Genomic DNA, 19808 nt, shown 5'->3' with positions numbered 1-19808 from the left:
TGGAAATCATTGTTGTAACTATATGAAATCATTGTGGTTAGGATGGTAAAGGTAAACCAGTGTAGTAGATGCTTGCAACTATAACATTTGTTTGGTGTATACAGTTGATAAATGATTTTTAAAATTTTTATTATATATATATATATATATATTATATATATATATATTATATCTTATAATATATATGAGAGGCTAACTATATCTCTATGAGTATCGAGGGCTCTTCATACTCATAAGTTGTTTTTGAGATGTTCGGGCTTTTCGAATCGAGATCCCCCCGTAAAAATGATGTAGAGTATTTTGAAACTCTAGAATAAATTTCGTGAATTTTTTAAAATCATTATAAAAGTCCATCAAGCGGGTATATAAATGAATATGTTTAAAATCGAATGACATCTTAAAATGGATCGACTCGATCCTCAATTTAAGATCGCCAGTTATTGATCTTATATTTACGTAGTCGACTAGATTCTTCTATCACAAATTCAACCTATTTCTGGATTCTTTTTCACTGTTTATAACTAGCAAATACTGCAATACCCGGCCGTTAAAATTGTCATTTTGTGAGCTTTTGATCTTAGAGTTAAATGATATTGAAAATTATAAATTGATTCTCGAAAGTTTTTTAAATTCTCTAGATAATTTTAACAGTATGGATCGTGCGGATTCGACAAGTTCTATCATGCGAACAACAACTTATGAGTACGAAAGCGATTCGTACTCATAAATATATATCATATATATAATATATATATATATATATATAATAGTTATATATATATATATGATTGTGAGGTTATCTCAAATATAAAAAAAAAAAAGATAATTGAGTTTTTTTGTTAAAAATTATTTTTTCCATCTGCTACAGTTAAAACTGCGGCCAATTTAGACATAGTTTCAAATGCTGCAGTTGACCCTCCTCCTGAAGCAATTAGAGTTAAGTACATACATATAGTTATTACTGTTGTACAATTACAACTATACGCAACCAAACGGCCAGGCTCAAAAGCTGCATCGAACTATTCAATTTGGAAACCGATAATTAATGGAGACGCATTACTCCCCAAAAAGGACAAGGACCCTAAACTTGGAAGTATATATAATCCTAGCTGGATATCAAAACAACGTGCTCAATGATGCGTATAACAATTAATAATCATCATAAGAATCATAATAAATGTACGAAAATAACAACTTGATCCATCATTCACAAGGATGAAATATATGACATATTCTACTAAAATTTCTTCGAGTGCCGGATAGACGTAATTATTCTTGTCTTTTTATGAAGTTCCAACCTCTGCAATAACTCTGAAGCACGGACCTCTGCGTTGTTAAGAGTGCAGCTGGGACGACTAAAATTCTACGTCACATTTGCATAATTGGAGATGAAAATTCCAACCTAATAATGTAGGTGTAAATCTTGTCTAGCTTACCTCAGATTAGTTCACTGATGTCGACCAAGTCAAAAACCAAAGTGAATTGGATTCAGGTACTTTTAGGCCCAGCCCAAAATAATTTTCTTTTTTTAAGAACTTAGAGAAAGAGAAGAGCGAGAAAAGAAGAAGAGGAAGTGAACCTCGTCGTGGATTTTGGAACTCAACAACGACCTTCTCTTCGCTCTCTTATCCTGTATATACGTAACTCTTAATTTCGACTCTTCTGGGGGCTAACAATTGAATCCAACATCTCAATCCCCAGTACAATAATATCTAGTACGGCGAAACTGGTACTACTAACCTGAGAAAGTTACATTCGTTTGACATTTAGGGCTCTAAATTAAACTAAGCATTTTAATTTGTTATTTCTGATAGGGTCGGAATAATAGGGTAGAAAAAATTTACAAAATGAATAGCCAACATATCCATAAACCAGAATTGAATCGGATTTACTTGTATATTCTTAGATATGCTTCTAGATCCTACAGAAGCCTCGTCTCCTTTCATAGAAAACCCGAAAATATCGGTGGTTTTTCTAGAGGAAGCTTTTCATATATCACGATTGATTTTTTAGCCGAATAGAGATATAACAAGAAAGAAGGAATATCTTTTCGCATATATCACGATTGATTTTTTAGCCGAAGAGAGATATTACAAAAAAAAAAAAAGGAATTTTTTCACATATATCACGATTGAGTTTTTGAGAGGAATGCATATCAAGCCGACTAGAGATATAACAAAAAAGGTATAAGTATTAATTCATTAATATTTTGAGAGGAATATATATCAAGCCGAATGGAGATATAACACAAGAGTTCGAACCACATGGCATCAAATAGAACAGCAGCATTGATATTCATTTTGCTATTTTTTTTTTATAAATAAACTTAGCTGAAAATATGAAAGGATAAAGTTAAAAATAGTGATTTTGTATTCGAAATAAGACCACTATCATGGCAATCTTCTTCTCTTTATAAGATTATTCTTGTATTTAGGCCATGTAATTATCAAACAGTTGTTGCCATACAAGAAGTGCTTTGACCACTTTCTCTTAGATTACATAATCACCTCCTATACATTCCACCATTCTTACTCGAAACTTATTTGGTTTGGGCTTCTTTTTATTCCCTATATATAGGAGTATGTAATAACCTAAGAATGAGAGAAAAGATAGCACAGGTTTAGTAAGTAGATTACTAGTAGGTAGAGTGAATAAAATAGCAAGAATGGGATCTCAGCTCCATTCATGGCGAGTTGGGAGTTGCTCGAGAGGATGGAGAGGACTGACAGGTCACAGGATCTATGAAGTGGGCAAAGAGGTATCTAGAGATACTTAGTGGATCGGGTGGTCAGAGAAGCGGACCTGCCCCGCTAGGCATCAGGCAACTAGGAAAGCCTCAAAGCCCAGCCCATGAGCCCAACTACTCAACAGATTGAGGCCCACTTGGTCTACAAACCATTTTATTACTCTTTACACTTTAATCTACTACTTTCTGTAATTTGCATTTTAGTACAATTGTAATATCTGAGACTTTTAAAATATGAGAATTCAAATTTGAATTTGAAAATAAATTTAAATTTGATATATATATATATAGTGTTTTTGTGGAGACTGAAAGGATGGATTTCGTCGCGAATCTACGATCGAATTTGAAAGTTTTAAAGGAGCCCAAGGATCTATCTAGATTGTATCTAACACCTAGAGGGGGTGAATAGGTGTAAAAGCCAAAAACCACAAATTTCAATGCGATAAAAATAAATGCGGAAAATAAAAATCACACCGAGATTTACGTGGGAAAACTCCAACTTGGAGTAAAAAACCCGCGGGACCAACACGCGAAAAAATAATTCACTAAGAGAAAAGATTACAAGGTGATTACCGACTCCACGGACTCGACCTCTCTTAACCTCCTATGAATCTCGCGCAATCCTCCGGGTTGTCCATACCCTCACGTTCGAATCCACGAACGCCACGTTTCGAATCCACGAAACACCTCCACTCCGAATCCACAAAGCTCACGATCCAAACTCACGAACCGCCGTCAATCACGTCGAATCCACGTCGCCGTCATGAAGAACATCATGTGTATGGTGATCCTTCACTTAGAGTATCGATGAAAACCAGGAAGAGAACTCCAAGCGAAGCGAAGATCAAATCCACATATAGATATGAATTTCCAATATCTCGATTTGACCTAAAAGAGGCAAATATGTAGAAAATAGGTTTTAGATGAAATCCGAGCCTCTAGGGTTTCTCAGACATGTATTTTCGTGATGCTTGATCTGTTAGAGAACCCCAATAACTTATTTATAGACTTTAGAATCAATTGGAGTCGGATTAGAAAGTTTTTTTCAAAAATTACATTGTGTACCGGTACACTTTAAGCTGTTACCGGTTACACGATGACGAAAGAGAAAAACCTGCGTAATGCTGTAACCGGTGACAAAGTTGCTTGCTGTACCGGAACAGAATGTGTACCGGTACACTTCTTATGCTGTACCGGTACACTTTGCAAAGGCCCAATTTTTTTACGATTTCGGGTTTTGCAAAGTACCAATGTACTTTCTAATCCAGTAAACTTTGGTATTATGATTCTAATGCCTACAACTAAGCATAAATCACCATAACATGAATTAAAAGCATACCTGGGCATCGTGATTCACATAGTGAGTTAATTCCGCTTTCTTCTAATTCCGCTATCTTTGAAATCTTGGATTCTTTGATCTTCGACAATACGCACCGATCCTTCAAGACTCCGACTCACTTCATAAAACTTGCCAACACAAAAGACTTAACAATCTCCCCCTTGGCAATTTCATGACAAAACTCATAACAACTCAAAAATTACATCTTAAAGAAAAATGAAGTTCAATATCATCACCAAAACATCGAACTCCTCGCATGTGATCCAAATACAATTTGAAACTCAAAAGTACATCAAAAACTAAACTCAAAAGTACATCAAAAACTCCTAAAACAGACTCTATGACTTAGACGCAACTAGGAGTCTTGAAGTCTTGATTTCCTGCAAAACAACTTATCCAAAATGATATAGAAAGTTGGGACCATTGGACATTCTTACATTCATTGTTCTCAAATTTTCATTGCTTCTTCTCCTCGAAATTTCACTCATTCTCCCCTTTTGTTCTTTATACCTTCTTCTCCTTTGTTCTTTATTCCATCTTCTCCTTTGCTACGATCAATACTTGTTCATCATTGCTCTCCCCTTTTTTGTCAAAAATTGCCAAAGATAAAGCAAATAAATAGAAAAAGCATACTAAAAAGCATAAGAGTAGTCATGTCATAGTTACAAGCCTAAAGACAATAAATGCAAAAACAAAGTAAAACAACCAGTACAACTAACTAAACATCGTCCTAAAAAGCAAAGTAGAAAAACAGAGCTCGAGGAAGAAGTCACTCAGTGTCCTCGTCATCATCATCATCATCATCATCGTCTCCTGCTCCAGCTCCAGATCCCCCAGCCTCAGGAGCACCACTGGATGGTGGAATGAGTGGGTGTCTCGACGTAGACCTCGTGTAAGTGGTGTACGTAGGCTGAGTAGAAAATATATCATCATGCCTACACCCTAGTTTTTCCATAATTCTCTTCATTCCCACCTCCACCTTTTTAGCAAGATCTGTCACTTTCTTCTTTAAAGAGTGCACCTCATGGTGAAGTGATTCTACAGTAATCACTCCCCCTGAACTAGAATATCCCTCACGCTCTGCTCGAGGTGGAGGTGCGGAATTGGAAGCTGCACGTGACGATCCTTTTGTTTGCTGAAACGTCCTCAGAGTGCTGACTGACTTGGCCCAAGTTACAGCATCAATCGGTCCAAGTCCAGTGTCGTACTTCTCACACGACACGTCAACTCCGTATTCTTGCAGAATCCTCATGATCAACAATGGAAACGGAAGTAAATCACGTCAAACTGGAGATTGTATAACATGTGTCATTCTTTGCCACATCAGAAAGGGAATATTGATGTTTAACCCGTCCGCTTGCTCAGGATATCCAAGGAGATATAGAAGCACCAGACGATCCCACCGAATCCTTTTTGTTCCAATTGTAGATTGAACATTGTAGCTCATCACCAAGGAGAGTAAATGATACTCGGGACGCAAATCCTTGGATTCCACGTATGCATGATTTGTTCGTACTCCATCCTTGCAGATCGCACGAACAACTGTCTCCCAGTGAGACGAAGACTGATAAATCCCAGCAGTATGATGAAGTCCTGTCGTGTCAACATGCATGCCCAACAACTCTCCAATCGTGTGTGGAGTGACTAGAACCCTCTCCCCACGTGCATATGTCTTAAGAAGATAAGTCCCGGTCTCTTCATCCTCAGAACACACCTTCCCATTCATGTAGAACTCCCGAATGAGTTCCACACAAAAAGGAGATCGAGCTGGAACACGTCCAACTGGCTCAATGGGGACCCTCTGTAGTAAGCGACCAAAATTTGGAACTTCTTGGATTAGGTCATGGAAGTTGACATAGCGGTCAGCAATACATGACCTACTCGAAAACGTCCGCCGCCGCTCCTGTAGAACATCCGCGGCATGCTTTGATCATGTATCTCTTGCACGAGAACCACCTCCACGCGAGGATTCTCCAGCGATGCCTTTGCCCTTGTCAGGACGAGCAATAGGTTCTTCAGCTTCCTCAAGCGAACTTGCCTGGTAATCCGGATAAGACCCGGGTGACTCGCCTGCAGTACGAGTCCTTTTGGACGTCGCTCGACGCCCGCGGCCACGTCCACGACCACGACCAGCGGCCATCAGCACCAAAATTAGCAACACGAACGAAAACGCCATTTTTTCTATACAAAAATCAACCTTGCATGAACAAAATCTTGAAAAAATCTGTAAAAATAGCGAAAAAAATTCTAATAATATTAGAATGCATACTAACGCTATTTCTAACCAGATCATGCAAAAACTTTAATAAAAAATGACATTTTATCAAAAATTTCGAAATTTCATGTATATTGAGGTACAGATCATAGATCAGCAAAAAATACAGCGTTATAACTTGATCTAAGTGTTCTAGAAGCAAGATTATATGTCCAAATACTGATTCACAGCAAAAAATTACATCAAAAACAAATCAAAATGCAGATCATGCTTCAACTCGAAATTTTTTGAAAAAATAGCAAAACCGGGATAAGATCTTCAAATCTAAGCAAAATACTTACAAATCTAGGGGGGAAATACGTGAATCTGAAGGAGAAAGACCACCTGGGATTTTTAGTGAGAGAAATGAGGGATTTTGAAAGAGTTTGGGGGAAAAACGAATGCTGTAACCGATATAATACCGCGGTATACAGTGTTTTGTACCGGTACAAGGTTTTTTTGTACCGGTACACTTTCACAGATTTCGAAAATTTTAAATATTTTTATCAAAAATCTGTCAAAATAAAATTGATTTTATAAAAATTAAAAATTGTACTCCAAAAATCATTATGATGACAATAAAATATTATACGAGGTCAAAATACATCGAAACATCAAAAATTTGAAATCAAGATAACCTAATGTTTCAAACCCATCAAGATGTAAGTTGATGAAAAATGATTTTTAGAAATTCAACAGAATTGACACCAATTTGTCGCAACTCGTTCAAAATAGAAATTTAACTAATATGGCACCGGGAGTGGCTCTTTGAGCATCTTTTCATCCTATTACTTTATAACTCCGAAAATTCTAAAATATTTAATTTTTTTTTTCTAACCTTTTCGGCTTTTCAATTAATCTCCATGTGGTAGCTTCACACACTTGCCGGACGACCGGGGTGGTAGCTCTTTCTTACATGTGGTGGTAGTTTTCACACTCCTTTTAGGATGTAACTCTTTCACATCTTTTAAACATAGAAGTATCTTTTCTCCTTTTTTCTTTTTTTTTTAAAAATAATTTCAAACTCCCCCTAAATTAGACAATCACACAGTTGAAAGTAATTTTGACAAAATTTTAGTCGATTAGTGAATATCCATCTATCATATTCAACACTCACAACCAAGATGAATTAATCTCCCCAAAATAAAGATTTTCAATCATCTCCTTTCTCAAAGAAAAATTTTAAAATTTCCAAACATCTTTCCTCAAATCAATTTTAAAAACAAATTTTACACATGAAAATCATCATGTAATGCAATGAATAAAAAATATGCAACAAGCACCAATCAAAGTATTACATAACAGTAAAAACAAAGTAAGATGAAGAGTAAGAAAAGATATCACCTTTCCGAATCCAAACTTGTCGGATTTTGTGTTGTCTCGGCTTGTTGACGTTCGGCATGGCTTGTTTTGACATTAGATCAACCGGTGGTTGATTCGTTGCTTGAAACTTCGGTTGAACCTTTAAACTCCGGTTTGCTTGTGGGTATGGTCAAACTTGACGTCGCGGCTTAGAAGTCCGATTCCCTCGAGGTACTCGACTCAATTGATTTTTCTTTTGATTCCGTGGGGAAAGTTGAGTTGTAGATGATGCCGATTGAGGTTTAGACATTGCCGATTGATTCTTCTTTTCCTTATTTGAGCAATTCTTTTTAATGTGTCCTTTGATGCCACATTTATGACACAGCTTCTCTTTCGAAGTTGTTGAGACTTTAGAAGTTGATTTTGAAACCGTCTCAACACATGTTCTTTCATATCCGAGACCCAACTTGCTCGTTTGACCCAATTTGAGCATATGATCTAATTTCTTTGAACCGGTAGAGAATTTTTGTATGTCGGATTGAAGTTGACGAACTTGATTGGTCAATGACTTGTTGGAAGTGTGCGATTCCTCGAATTGTTGCTCCAAAAATCCAATCTTGTCTTTATAAGATTTGATCGTTGATTCCACTTCATCAAGCTTCTCTTGGAGGATTGAACGATCTTTCAAATTTGATTCCCTTTCCTCCTCGAGAGCACTATTCATGGTCTTCAAATTTTTGTTCTCCTCTTCAATGTCCAATAAATGACGCCTCAACATCTTATTGAGCTTGGTCATCTTTTTCGAATCAATAAGAAGTTCATTGTATGCTTCCGCTATATCCTCGTCGTTTGATTCCTCCTCGCTTTCACCGATATCGCTCGAAGTACATTGCACGGAAGGAGAAATACTAGAATTAGAAACAATTGAGGATAAGCACATAACATTAGACGAAGGCAAAGAATTATTAGCAAGTAAAGCAATATGATCATTCTTTTCTTCGTCACTTGAAGATGATTCACTCGAAGTAGAATCATCCCAAGTTTTTGCTTGCAAAGCCTTTTGTCTATAAGTCTTCTTAGAAGGACAATCCATTGCAATGTGACCGTAGCCTTTACATTTGTAGCATTGGATTTCCCCTTCAAACTCATATTTTTCATTCGAAGACTTTGCAAGTTTTTTATTGTTAGATTTTAAATTAGAAGAATGCTTAGAAGAGGATGTAAGCTTCGAAGATGAAGGTTTGTTCGATTTGCTCTTTCGAAAATTCCGTCGGAACTTCTTCGTTAGGAGCGCTAATTGATGTTCGAAATCGACGAGCGAAATATCTTCGTTGGAATCCGAGTTGTCTTCTTCTTTCTTTGTTGATTTGAGTGCAACCCCCGTGCTTTTAGAAAAAGACTTGAAAGAAGATTGATTAGTAGGAAAAGTCATCTCATAAGTTTGCAACACACCTACTAACTCTTCGACTTTCATCTCGTCTGGATGCTTTATAGTTTCGATCGCGGCAACTTTTGCCCGAAAGCATTTCGAAAGAGTGCGAAGAATCTTTCTAACAACTTTAGCATCCGAGATTTTCTCTCTCAAGTTCGCGCATGTATTAACAATGTCTTGAAGTCGAGTATAGTACTCGGTAAAAGTCTCGTTTTCTTCCATGAAAATTGAGTCAAATTTGCTTGTTAGCATTTGTAATTTTTGAACCTTTACTAAGCTTTTTCCTTCATGCATAACTTGTAGAGTATCCCAAATTTTCTTTACCGTTTCGCATGCCGAAACACGAGTAAACTCCATTTGCGATAAAGCGTTGAATAAAGTATTAATTCCTTTACCGTTAAACGAAGATGACTCGTTTTCATCTTTCGGTCACTTGTTCCGTGGTTTAGGAATGGTAGCATTATCAACGACTTCGGTAGGATGCTACCAACCGAATTCAATAGCTTTCCACACCCGCTCATCGATTGCGATTAGAAAAGCTCTCATATAAACTTTTCAATAGGCATAATTCGTGCCATCGAAGAGTGGTGGTCGATTAATGTTACCGCCTTCGGCCATTAGATATCAAGCTATCTAGATCCTGCTCTGATACCAATTGAAAGTTTTAAAGGAGCCCAAGAATCTATCTAAATTGTATCTAACACCTAGAGGGGGGGTGAATAGGTGTAAAAGCCAAAAATCACAAATCTCAATACGATAAAAATAAATACGAAAAATAAAAATCACACCGAGATTTACGTGGGAAAATTCCAACTTGGAGTAAAAAACCTACGGGACCAACACGCGAAAAAATAATTCACTAAGAGAAAAGATTACAAGGTGATTACCAACTCCACGGACTCGACCTCTCTTAACCTCCTATGAATCTTGCGCAATCCTCCGGGTTGTCGACGCCCTCACGTTCGAATCCACGAACGCCATGTTCCGAATCCACGAAACGCCTCCACTCCGAATCCACGAAGCTCATGATCCGAATCCACGAACCGCCGTCAATCACGCCGAATCCACGTCGCCGTCATGAAGAACATCATGTGTATGGTGATCCTTCGCTTAGAGTATCGATGAAAATCGGGAAGAGAACTCCAAGCAAAGCGAAGATCAAATCGACATATAGATATGAAATTCCAATATCTCGATTTGACCTAAAAGAAGCTAATATGTAGAAAATAGGTTTTAGATGAAATCCGAGCCTCTAGGGTTTCTCAGACATGTATTTTCGTGATGCTTGATATGTTAGAGAACCCCAATAGCTTATTCATAGACTTTAGAATCAATTGGAGTCGGATTAGAAAGTTTTTCCGAAAATTACATTGTGTACTGGTACACTTTAAGCTGTTACCGGTTACACGATAACGGAAGAGAAAAACCTGTGTAATGCTGTAACCGGTGACAATGTTGCTTGCTGTACCGGAACAGAATGTGTACTGATACACTTCTGATGCTGTACCGGTACACTTTGCAAAGACCCAATTTTTTTACGATTTCGGGTTTTACAAAGTACCAACGCACTTTCTAATCCAGTAAACTTTGGTATTATGATTCTAATGCCTACAACTAAGCATGAATCACCATAACATGAATTAAAAGCTTACTTGGGCATCATGATTCACACAGTGAGTTAATTCCGCTTTCTTCTAATTCCGCTATCTTTGAAATCTTGGATTCTTTGATCTTCGACAATACGCACCGATCCTTCAAGACTCCGACTCACTTCACGAAACTTGCCAACACAAAAGACTTAACAGAATTTGGTGCAACAAAATCGTGGTTTCCATAGTTCGGCAGTGCAGGATGCGCTGGCGCAGTTTGTTTGCAAATTCGACAGACGGATCTCCTGTAATAGCGCGATTACCGAGAAGGGGTCAAAATGGGCCAAATGAAAATTTTGCGAAACCCCCTATATTTTATATACCGAATCGCACGAAATCGCACATGGAGGTGCGTATGTGTGTTTTACACATGCTATGAGGGGCCCAATAAGAAATATGGGTGTTTGGAGGACTTATGCAAAACGACACCTTGTTATTGTCAAGCCCTAGGGTCCCTTTTTGAAATCCAATTTAAATCGGGCTATTTTTATAAATCAGAGTTAGCGAAAAACTGCCCTTCTTTTTTTTTTTTACCTTGACCCAGGGACATAACAGAATCGCCAGAAATATAGAAAATTTCCAAAACAAACGGATAGAATCTCTCCTGTATTTGTGCTGCGTAGAACATATACAATTAACAACCAGATTTCCACTCGCACACGCAACGATACAAGATGTACAAGGATCATTAATTCCACATCATATAGCTAACGATCCTTAGTCACATCTATTCACATTCATTCACATATATCCTTTTAGTTCCAAATGTCTCCCACACGAAGACTTTATTTGAAATTCTAACTTTCGAAAGGCCACAAGAAAACCATTTGAAATCATTCCCCACACGGGAGCCTTTATTTTGAAAATGCTACCACGAGCAAGGGGTGAAAAACCAACATTCGAAAATTGAGTCCAAAACCACAAGTGTTTAAAAGCCACGAAAATTCAAAAACCATGAATATCCAAAACTCATAAATACATCAACCAAAAACCCGCAAGTAAAACGTATCAACTGATCCACACGTATCATCTACTAACAGGTGTAGGGGTGAACTATACTATCACATATATGTCTAATACTATGTATGAAGTAATCCAGAACATATACCATAGATCGAGACCTCTATGACCGCCCACTAGCTACGTCCTCACGCTGCGTCCCAACCAATCTCATCCGCGTCACCTGAAAAAAAGTGGGGGATGAGAACATGTAAACACGTCTCCCCTTCCAGTGGGTACCACAAGCCGACGAAGCCAAGTGTACTCATTGGTAACCAAGTATAGGTAAATAAAGGCCTACAATAGCAATGTAAGTGTAAAGAACAAAAGAACTGTAAGTAAGCATGCAACAACCACTGCTGTAGCTATATACGTAAATCGGACGAAATGTCTAAATGTACCCAATCTATGCCGTTGTGTCGATCTAAGAACCTCAGGCAAGTGCCATGCCGCTCTAAATGGCATATAATCCAAGCATAAGCTCATGGGCTCATGGGTTGGCAACCAACCACTTTTCCGGAAAAGAACACCCTCCCGCGGTGTATTAGACCGTTGGTGTTTGTGAAATGCTATCGAGCAGTGGCGATCGATGCGAATATGATCAGTACCCAACTATCAGTGAATAGCCGACAATCATCGCCCCTTAGGGCACACCGATAAATAGATCAACGAACTGTAAGGGAACGCAGGTACCGACCACTCAGGTCAACTATGATGGAACAACTCAGCATCCTCTCAAGTGTATGCAAGTACCAACTACTCAGGTAAACTAGTAGGTATGATGTCCATGTCACAAGGTGTATACAGGCACCGACCACTCAGGTCAACTAGAAAGTATATATCAATATCACTACTGTTCTACTTTAAGTCATGAATGCAAGGGAGAATACACTAAATAGAGCAAGGTCGAAGTCATGTTGTGAAAAGCTCGAGTACTGGATAGACAAGTATATGTAAACAATAAAGGATAGAGATGAAGGGAACATCACGAAGCGTGCACCACTAAACCGATTTCGGATCGAAGTACCCACCTATGTCCGTTACCGCAGCTAGCTCCTACGAGACGAGGGATGTCGACTGGACCTACGATAGGTCCACCGAGTCAAAATTTGATCCACGTGACTCAAAATACAATGCTCACAAACCCAAAACCATTCGCGGAATCGATTTCGCAAAATCGATTCCCGAAACTCGTCAAGAATCCCAAAAATCCATTGGGATGCCACCGGGACCCATGAAACTTTTCGAAACACACCGACTCATGCCGTGAGTCACCCGCTTGTCACCGGTCGATTGCTGGGGCTCGACCGTGACGTCCTTGGGGGCCACATTTGGTAGGCACTTGAGTTGACGAAGCTATGGAGTTGCAGAGTTGAGGCGTTCCGTCAGGTTGGAGTCGCTGTCAAGTCTATGGAGACAATTCTCTAGCAATGGCCAGTGCCATGGCAAGAAATTTGGTACCGCATGCGAGGTTTCAAAATATACCCCTCGGTGAGCACTTTTGTACCGCCGGGGTGCCAAAGGGGTGGATGCCTTGCATGGTATATAGAGGAAGGGTGGACACTTTGTGAGTGGCCCCGACTCCCTCGCCGACCCATAAGACATAGGTTGTCCCTTGGCTAGCAGAGTAGCTAAGCCTAGCGTTCCATGTGACCAAGTGCTAGATGGTTGAAGAGTCACGGGCCTAGGGTAATGTCGGAGAATAGAGGTCGATGACATTATGGAGCGGGGACTACCGGGAGGCTTTCCTCCTAGGTTCGCTTGCACTACCTTATGCCGTCTTGGATCTCTATAGGGGAGCGTACGAGCGGATGAGGGATAGTCTTGCGACGGATGGCCCGCCATAGAGGGCAAGGCTCGCAAAGGCAAGTATGCTGAGCGGGGATTCACGGGGCGTAGTGCCCACAAAGGTCTAAGGAGACAGAACTCCATAGGATCGCTAAAGAGAGGCACGCCAAAGGAGAACTCGTGGGGCGCGATGCCTATGAGACTCGAGAGGGGCGAAATCGAATAAGGCAAGCAGTATCGGTATCCATATAGTGAACCTTGAGAGACTGGACCAATGGTGTTGAAGGCCAGGTGTGGTCGAGCCATGGAGGAGCCAGATGGCTAGCAATGCAGAGCGAGGCTGGCTCGTTTGTATGGGGCCTTATGTGGCGAACCTATGGAAATCAAGGGCGCAGAGCGCTATGGCAAAGCAAGGGTCGTAGGGACTATCGAGAAGCACGGTGTGGGCTTGTTGGCTTTCTTGCCAGGAGCGTTTGGACACGAGTGCAGTACGGGTCGTATGCGAAGCACGGAGGTGCGGAGCATGGACGTGCGGGGTGTCGCGCTATGTTGCTGGCATTGGGAGACAGGCGAACTTGTGGCACACACTTGGGTGGCTTTTCAGATGTATGTCGTTGGACCGAGCGAGCAGACCGCATAGGCGGTATGGCCATGGATGCTGTCAGGCGCATGAGGCACAGTGGTGAAGAATATAAACCTTGCTTGGTGGCTAACCTCAGTATTGGGGTTGCTTGTTGGGAACTCGAGGAGTCCGACAAGGGGTTTGATTACAGGCGAATGGTCGGGCTATAAGTCTCGCAGAGGAGCAAGCTTGGCAAAATGCTTAAATTGGTATTCCGTTATTAAGTTTGGGAGACTCGTCCGTATTAAGGACTTGAAAAGGCTTGCCCATCTTCGAGCAGGAAGGCGGGCACCGCACGGGCTTTGCGAACGAAAAAGTTAACCCCGTGACAATTGGTATCAGAGCCGGTTTGAGGAGGAACCATGTCGTCATCAGACACTGCCGTCATCGACGTAACTGCTGAGCCTTCGATACAGACCAAGTAGGAAGGGAGCAAGGAGTCGCAGGCACTCGTGAAGGAGTCCCGCATCCTTGAAGTACCGTGCGGGGCGACAGAAGGATGTTACGACAAGAATGGAGGAGCAGTTCAAGGTGACTTTTGCCGTTTGCAACGACGAGCGGGATGTGCGAGATGTGCTACTTCAGGACATTGGTGCCCAGGTCAAGAAGATCGAGGACCTCAAGACGAGGAAGGCACTAGCCAAGCAGAGTGAGAGTGACCATGGCAAACTACCAAAGGTGAGCTAGGCCAAACGTAGGGGAGAGCATCGTGATACAGGGGACGCAAAGAGGCGCAATGGGAGTTCGACTATGACAGCCCTGCAGCTTTGCGAGGAGGTAAAACGCGGGAAGGCTCAGGACCTCGAGGAGGAGGGCCTGAGCAGTAGAGAGACTGTCAAGTCTCATACGGCGTTGGAACAGCCAGCGCCCAATCAAGGTGCAAGTCATTCTGTCAAGCGGAAGTCGGAGGACATGCACACTCGGGGCGTTCTGCGGCTTGGCGAAGTGCGCATACATGTCACGGAGGACATGCACACTCGGGGTGTTCTGCGGCTTGGCGGAGTGCGCGTGCGTGTCACGGAGGACATGCACATTCGGTGAGTTCTGTAGTTTGGCGGAGCGCGCGTACGTGTCGCAGAGGACATGCACATTCGGTGAGTTTTCCAGCTTGGCAGAGTGCGCGTGCGTGTCGCGAAGGACATGCACACTCCGGGCGTTCTGCGACTTGGCGGAGTGCGCGTGCGTGTCGCGTAGGACATGCACATTCGATGAGTTCTACAGCTTGGCAGAGTGCGCATGTGTGTTGCGGAGGACATGCACATCCAGCGGATTCTTCGCACAGCAGGCTCGCTGGTGCGCTTGCTCAGAGGAGCAAGACCCATGGTGTTGGTTGGAGTATAGATAGTTCACAACTGCGAGGCGGTCGAAGTATCGGAGTTCTGTAGGGGCGGTGCCCGCAGAGTTGCGGCATTACCGTGGCAATCAGACTTGCGATTCAGACTAAGCAGAGAGTGAATTGAGTTTCGTTCAGCGATCATCATGAGGGTGGTTTCCTTAGAGTTGGGATATGGCATGTTGCGAGCGAACAAAGACAAAGGCGCCAGGTGGGCTCGAACTTGGCTGAAGACTTTGATTGCGAATCAAAGTGGAATTCTGGGAGAGCCTAATGAAGTGGGGCTTGACGACTTGTGGGACAAAGGCTAAAGGTGTCGTACATCAGCAAGTAGCCGAAATGCAAAGCAGTCAGGAGGCATGACAAGAGTCCGTGGTAAAGTCAGTAAAGTGGAAAATAGTCGAGGCCGGTTTGTCCCGACGAAAAGACTTGAAGGCTTGGTGAGACCATGGGGGAGCTGGACGTTGTGCGATTGTGGAGGCATTGGTGTGGCAAACGTTGTTTGCGGGGAGGGCACAAGAATGGCACTAGTACCCATGAGACTTGAATCCCAGAAGAGGACACTAGTCGGAGGACTACTTCCATGAGAAGGAGTTATAAGGTTGGCTACTGGACTCGAGGAACTTTGGTTAAGTCAGTGCGAAGTGGGCGTTGAGGCTGAGTAGCTCCGATGGAGAGAACCAAGTTATAGAGGAGTGTCAGTACAATCTTGCAATCCGATGGATAATGAATTTTGAATTCTAGTTCCATGAAGGAGTTAGTGTGGTGCGAGCGAGGCGCCACGGCTGGAAAGCTCTAACTCAATGTGGGACAGAATACTTGTGTGAGGCGTTTCGTCGAGGAGGACGATAGGCTTTATAGAAGCGTTGTTGAGCGGACGAACTCGATGGCAGGTCAGTGTGGCATGAGATGCCAAGGCCGTGGGTGGCTCTAGTCTGGAAGAGTAGTACTGCTAGCAACGGAGTTTGAAGGAAATGGTGGAGCATCGACGAGGACGTCGATGGTTCACGTAGGGGAGAATGTCACGGGTCGATCGCTGGGGCTCGACCGTGACGTCCTTGGGGGCCACATTTGGTAGGCACTTGAGTTGACAAAGCTATGGAGTTGCGGAGTTGAGGTGTCCCGTCAAGTTGGAGTCGTTGTCAAGTCTACGAAGGAAATTTCCTAACAATGGCCCGTGCCATGGCAAAGAATTTGGTACCGCATGCAGGGTTTCAAAACGTACCCCTCGGTGAGCACCTTTGTACCCCCGGGGTGCCAAAGGGGTGGATGCCTTGCATGGTATATAGAGGAGGGGTGGACACTTCGTGAGTGGCCCCGACTCCCTCGCCAATCCATAGGACATGGGTCGTCCCTTGGCTAGCGGAGTAGCCAAGCCTAGCGTTCCGTGTGACCGAGTACTAGATGGTTGAAGGGTCACGGGCCTAGGGTAATGTCGTAGAATAGAGGTCGACGACATTATGGAGCAGGGACTACCGGGAGGCTTTCCTCCTAGGTTCGCTTGCACTACCTTATGTCGCCTTGGATCTATGTAGGGGAGCGTATGAGCGGATGAGGGACAGTCTTGCGATGGATGGCCCTCCGTAAAGGGCAAGGCTCGCGAAGGCAAGTGTGCTGAGCGGGGATTCGCGGGGCGCAGTGCCCGCGAAGGTCTAAGGAGACATAACTCCATAGGATCGTTAAAGGGAGGCACGCCGAATGAGAACTCGTGGGGCGCAATGCCTATGAGACTCGAGAGGGGCGAAACCCAATGAGGCAAGCAGTATCGGTATTCGTATAGTGAACCTTGAGAGACTGGACCAATGGTGTCGAAGGCGAGGTGTGGTCGAGCCATGGAGGAGCCAGATGGCTAGCAATACGGAGCAAGGCCGGCTCGTTTGTATGGGGCCTTATGTGGCGAACCTATAGGAATCAAGGGCGCGGAGCGCCATGGCAAAGCGAGGGTCGTAGGGACTGTCGAGAAGCACGATGTGGGCTTGTTGGCTTTCTTGCCAGGAGTGTTGGGACACGAGTGCCGTACGGGTCGTATGCGAAGCACGGAGGTGCGAAGTATGGACGTGCGGAGTGTCGCGCTATGTCGCTGGAATTGGGAGACAGGCGAGCTTGTGGCACACACTTTGGTGGCTTTTCAGATGTATGTCGCTGGACCGAGCGAGCAGGTCGCGTAGGCGGTATGGCCGTGGATGCTGTCAGGCGCATGAGACACAATGGTGAAGAATATAAACCTTGCTTGGTGTCCAACCTCAGTATTGGGGTTGCTTGTTGGGAACTCGAGGAGTCCGACGAGGGGTTCAATTACAGGCGAATGGTCGGGCTATAAGTCTCGCAGAGCAGCAAGTTTGGCAAAATGCTTGAATTGATATTCCGCTGTTAAGTTTGGGAGACTCGTCCGTGTTAAGGACTTGAGAAGGCATGCCCATCTTCGAGCAGGAAGGCGAACGCCGCACGGGCTTTGCGAACGAAAAAGTTAACCCCGTGACACGCTGCCCTGAAACACATCCATTTGAGTGTCCAGGCAGTGAACACAACCACCAATGTCAACTCAATCATTGTCAGTCGACCAATTTGCTTTGGGCTTCCAAAAGTGTCCACTTTGGCAACGGAAGCCTCCGCCGCTCACCTACCACCTTCGAACACACGGGGCAACCCTGGCGGCCAGCCAACGAGGCTAGGCGATGATTCCCGGGGTGACCACGTAGAGCCGAAAACTCATCACGACACGAACTCACGTTCTATCGGTGATTTCGTCGAAAAACGCACCGAAACCCCTCTTCCACTCATCCACTACATTCGGACTTCGAAGATGGCGATAGCAATCAGCCAACAAGGCTTGGCGAGGTCTCCAGGGCATTCACATGACCAACATGCAAAAATTGCAACATAAACCGCGTTCGATCAGCGAATTTTCGCCAAACGACACCGTGGGACCCCATTTCCACCTCGCAAAGGCTCCCGGACCTTTGACGATTAGTAAAGAGGTCACCAACAGTGATTACATGCTGTACGAGTGTCACGCCTAGGTACCAGCGGAAGCATACCCGATACATGCACAGACCCGTCATATACCTGCAATATATAAGACGTCTACAAGGATCATGTCAGCGAAGTAACGATCATAAAGAGGTTCTAACATGATATCAGAACAAAGTCTATATCAATAGTACTACTAACTAGAAGAGAGTAAATATAAATCCCATAAAACTTAACAAGAGATCGAAACCCAAAACTGTAAATACATCACTCTACACAAACATGTACACCACCGAGTCGCCCAAATACTATATAAACATAAGTGGTAGTGTCACGCCCCGGGACCGGCGGAGGCCCTCCCGGTAGCGTGCCCAGACCCGCCATATGTCTACACATATAAGGCGTTTACAACAAAAGCGGAAGTAAAAGCAAGAGATAGAACAAATACAAGAAATGAAATAACGAGCAACTAATGATATCAGAGCAAGTAAAGTTCTATCATCTATACCAAGGTAAAGAAATAAAGCTAGTCATAAGTAGTACAAAAATGGTGGTCTCTATACATATGCAGGTACATCTCTCAACCTTTCACAAAAAGAAAACACGAGAGGTAGACCACCTATCGAACGGTCCCTCGGTAAGCGCGCTAGCCCGAGGCGATGCCCTTTCCGCGATCTCTGGCCTCACCCTGAGTGGAAGGCTCTGAAAAACATCGAGAAAAAGAGGGCGTGAGAACTATAATTTATAGTTCCCAGTGGGCAATTACTGACCTCAGCTCTTGNGTACCGGTACAAGCCCGCCAGACAGCCAATCCGAGAGCTGACCAAAATCCAAATTTTTGGATTTTGGTGCAAGGCTTCGTACCACACTCCTCGGGACATGTGCCATAGGTCGGAACACAGTCAACGACCTACCAGAAATCTGGAAAGGCTCAGAGCACGACCAATCACTCGAACCTCGCAATTTGCAAAGGTCCAGTGCGTTACAGGTAGTCTCTCTACACAGGGGTACACATCATCCTCATCAGCATCGCATATTAGCGAGGTGATCACCTAGCAGGACTCCACGCTATGCCTAGCTAGACGTGACTCCCTTGTCGCAATCCCTAGCCTCTCCCGTCGTGGATGGCTCTGTAAAAACAACAACAAAGAGGGCGTGAGAACTATTAAACAATAGTTCCTAGTAGGTAAGCCGCCAGCCTCAGCGAATTACACCATTAGGTTCATGATGTACTAATTGGACAGTAAGAACAGTTATCACATCATAGATATGGCAATGATAATTAGCGATGAACATGTAGTTGTACTTTCAAATGTATCACTAATTAGAAACAAGTAAAGTCATTACTTTAACTTAAACATGTCATGTCTTTAT

This window comes from Ananas comosus, linkage group 2, assembly GCF_001540865.1.
Source record: "Ananas comosus cultivar F153 linkage group 2, ASM154086v1, whole genome shotgun sequence".
NCBI classification, from domain to species: Eukaryota; Viridiplantae; Streptophyta; class Magnoliopsida; order Poales; family Bromeliaceae; genus Ananas; species Ananas comosus.
This window is presented reverse-complemented; position numbering follows the sequence as displayed.